Source organism: Alosa alosa, chromosome 5 (assembly GCF_017589495.1).
Source record: "Alosa alosa isolate M-15738 ecotype Scorff River chromosome 5, AALO_Geno_1.1, whole genome shotgun sequence".
Classification (NCBI taxonomy): Eukaryota; Metazoa; Chordata; class Actinopteri; order Clupeiformes; family Clupeidae; genus Alosa; species Alosa alosa.
The window spans coordinates 2361266-2365380 of NC_063193.1; positions in this window are offsets into that span (position 1 = coordinate 2361266).

Sequence of the window (4115 nt, forward strand, 5' to 3'; positions counted from 1 at the left end):
TGTTCATATGCTATTTTAAGAGCGCATGTCAACAGTCATATTGGCAGGTGCACGCACTATCCTTCTATCATTCATGAACGCACACCAGCGCACGTCCATGCAAAGCATTACAAATTGCACGATTACAATGGGAAACATAATTATAGTGGATGGAATCCACTATCTTGAAATCTCCTGGCTTCTTATTATTACAGTGCATGAAAATGCACTGTTGTGTTATCCGAAGTCTTCTTCTTACAGTGCATGAAAATGCACTGTTCTGTTTTCCGAAGTCTTCTTCTTATTCTTCTTATTATTATTACAGTGCATGAACATGCACTGTACTGTTCTTCCTAGGCTTCTTCTTCTTCTTCTTCTTCTTATTATTATTATTTTTAGAGTGCATGAAAATGCACTCTATTGTTATCTGATTTTTTCTTATTACAGTGCATGAAAATGCACTGTACTGTTCTTCCTAGGCAACTTCTTCTTATTAGAGTGCATGAAAATGCACTCTATTGTTATCCGATTTATTACAGTGCATGAAAATGCACTGTACTGTTCTTCCTAGGCATTTTATTACAGTGCATGAAAATGCACTGTACTGTTATTCCAAGGCATTTTATTATTATTACAGTGCATGAAAATGCACTGTACTGTTCTTCCTAGGCTTCATATATAGAAACATAGAAACTTCATATATAGAAACATAGAAACTTCATTCAAACTGCGTTGCGTAGGTCTTACTTAGGACATGTGGGCTTTGTATTTTTCATCTTTGCAACTTTTATACTTTTTAAACTATTAATTAAAAACTACTAAACATTTCCCCATAGACTTAACATTATGATTATGACATCACAATACGGCCGTTAAGCAATTAGAATCCTATGGCAGGTGTTCAGGCCACCTGGATCAACTGCCAGTCTCAGGCTTTAAGCATACAAACTGGCCCTATTAAGACTAGACATCCTGTTCAACTGCTTCCTCTGCCAAAAACTGTTTCAAAATAAAAGTCCTCACTACAATATTTCACTGTTAAACAATTTAACCCTTTAAACTACTGAACTTTTTAACTGTTCAGCCATTGTAACTGTTACTTGTCATCAACTATGACTCCTACCCACTGTAGCTAGTTAGCATGGGTAGCATAGTTAGCATTGCTAACATTGTTAGCATTTTTAACAAAACTGCTAAAAATGATTAGCTAAGTTAGTTAAGTAACATGGTTAGCATAGTTAACATGTTAGCATGCTAGTTAGCATAGTTAAACCTACATAACTTAACCATTTAAAGTATCCTAGTTAGCATAGTTAGCATAGCTACTAAAAATGATTAGTTATGTTAGCTAAGTCACATGGTTAGCATAGTTAACATTTTAACATTGTTAGCATGTTAGTTAGCATAGTTAGCATATCAACTAAAAAGGATTAGCTAGGTTAACTAAGTAACATGGTTAGCATAGTTAGCATGCTAGTTAGCATAGTTAAACCTAAATAACTTAACCATTTAAAGTATCCACCTATTTAACTGTTCAGTCATTCCAACTATATTAAACCTCATCTACTTAGCAACCAATAGTAACCTGGTAACCTGGATTACAGATTACCTGACCGAGCGACCACAGTTTGTCAGACTGAAGAACTGTCTCTCTGACACTGTGATCTGCAGCACCGGAGCGCCACAGGGAACTGTGCTCTCTCCAGTCCTGTTCACCCTGTACACATCTGACGTCTGCTACAACATCGAGTCATGCCACATGCAGAAGTTTTCTGATGATACTGCAATTGTGGGGTCTATCAGGAACGGGCAGGAGGAGGAGTACAGGAGCCTGGTGGAGGACTTTGTGCAATGGTGCAAACTCAATCATCTTCAACTTAACACTTCAAAGACCAAGGAGATGCTGGTGGATTTCCGCAGGTCTAAGCCCACTCTGCTACCAGTCCACATTGATGGGGTCAATGTGGAGGTGGTTAGCACCTACAAGTATCTGGGTCTCCACCTGGACAATAAACTGGACTGGTCAGCCAACACTGATGCACTCTACAAGAAAGGGCAGAGCAGGCTGTACTTCCTGAGGAGGCTGCGGTCCTTCAATGTGTGCAGTAAGCTCCTCAGGATGTTCTACCAGTCTGTTGTTGCCAGCCCCCTCTTCTATGCAGTAGTATGCTGGGGTGGAAGCACAAGGAAGAAGGATGTGGGGCGAATTGACAGGCTGGTAAGGAAAGCTGGCTCTGTAGTGGGAGCTGAACTGGAGTGTATCACTTCACTATCTGACAAAAGGACCCTGAACAAACTGATCAACATCTTGGACAATGAGTGTCACCCACTCCACAGCACTATTGTTAAACAGAAGAGCCTGATCAGCTGGAGACTTCGCTCACTGCCTTGCACAACTGACAGACTGAGAAAGTCATTTGTCCCCAGGGCCATTGAACTGTTCAATGCCTCACTTAAAGGAAGAGGAGAGATAGACTTCTCTGCATAGTCTGTCTGCCTCTTCATCCCCTCCATGTTTGGTACTGTCTGTCCACTAGCCACTTGTACCACTGTCTTTATGCCTCACTGTTTGCGTGCTATATTAGCACATTAGCACAGATGCATAACCCCCCCCTCCATGCCAGAGCCGAACTGTGGCCACACTTATACTTTTTCTTAAATAGTTAAATATATGGATATATATAGATGTTGGCGGTCAAAGGTCAAGTCAATGAACACTCTGAGTGCAATGTCTCAAGAATTCCTTGACATACGTGCCTGAAATTTGGTATGAGTATTTGCAGGGTCGGACTGGGAACAAAATTCGGCCCTGGCAATTTTCACTGGACCGACACCCCCATAAATAACAGTTACAATGGCTGAACAGTTAAAAAGTTCAGTAGTTTAAAGGGTTAAATTGTTTAACAGTGAAATATTGTAGTGAGGATTTTTATTTTGAAACAGTTTTTGGCAGAGGAAGCAGTTGAACAGGATGTGTAGTCTTAATAGGGCCAGTTTGTATGCTTAAAGCCTGAGACTGCAGGTGGCCTGAACACCTGCCATAGGATTCTAATTGCTTAACGGCCGTATTGTGATGTCATAATCATAATGTTAAGTCAATGGGGAAATTTTGATTAGTTTTTAATTAATAGTTTAAAAAGTATAAAAGTTACAAAGCTGAAAAATACATAGCACACATGTCCTAAGTAAGACCTATGTAACATAGTTTGAATGAAGTTTCTACGTTAAACGGTTGAAGATGCATTAAGTGCGTTAGAAGAAGAAAAATAACTAGAGAATGTAATTCCAGGGAATTACGAGTGCATGAAAATGAAGCTAGGACAGACATAGCATAGCTTAATAAAAAGTTGATAGTTTAGACGTAGACAGTTTAAAAGTTGAATGTAGATAGTTTAACAGTTGTTAATAGACAGATAGTTTAATGAATGTTGAAAGTTTAAAAGTTATATGTAGATAGTTTAAAAGTTGTTGACAGACTGATAGTTTAATGTGTGTTGATAGACAAATAGTTTAAAGGCTCTATATAGGTAGATAGTTGACGATAACTGACAGTTGGAATGGCTCTAATGTTTGACCAAGTTACTTAGTTAACTTAGCTCATGTTTTCTAGCAGTTTTGGAAAAAATGCTAACAATGCTAACATGTTAACTATGCTAACCATGTGACTTAGCTAACTTAGATAATCATTTTAGCAGTTATGAGGTAGATGAGGTTTTAAAAGGTTAAATTATTTGCTAGATAGATGAGGTTTAATATAGTTGGAATGACTGAACAGTTAAATAGGTGGATAGTTTAAAAGGTTAAATTATTTACTAGGTAGGTGAAGTTTAATATAGTTGGAATGACTGAACTAGGTAGATGAGGTTTAATATAGTTGGAATGACTGAACAGTTAAATAGGTGGATGGTTTAAAAGGTTAAATTATTTGCTAGGTAGATGATGTTTAATATAGTTGGAATGACTGAACTAGGTAGATGAGGTTTAATATAGTTGGAATGACAAGCTTTATTTGTATAGCACCTTTCATACACAGAATGCAGCTCAAAGTGCTTTACATTTGAAGCATGTAACACAATAATAGTCAGTCAGTCATTATCAATCACTTTTCTTTGCTGTTTATGATCTACTCAGCAACA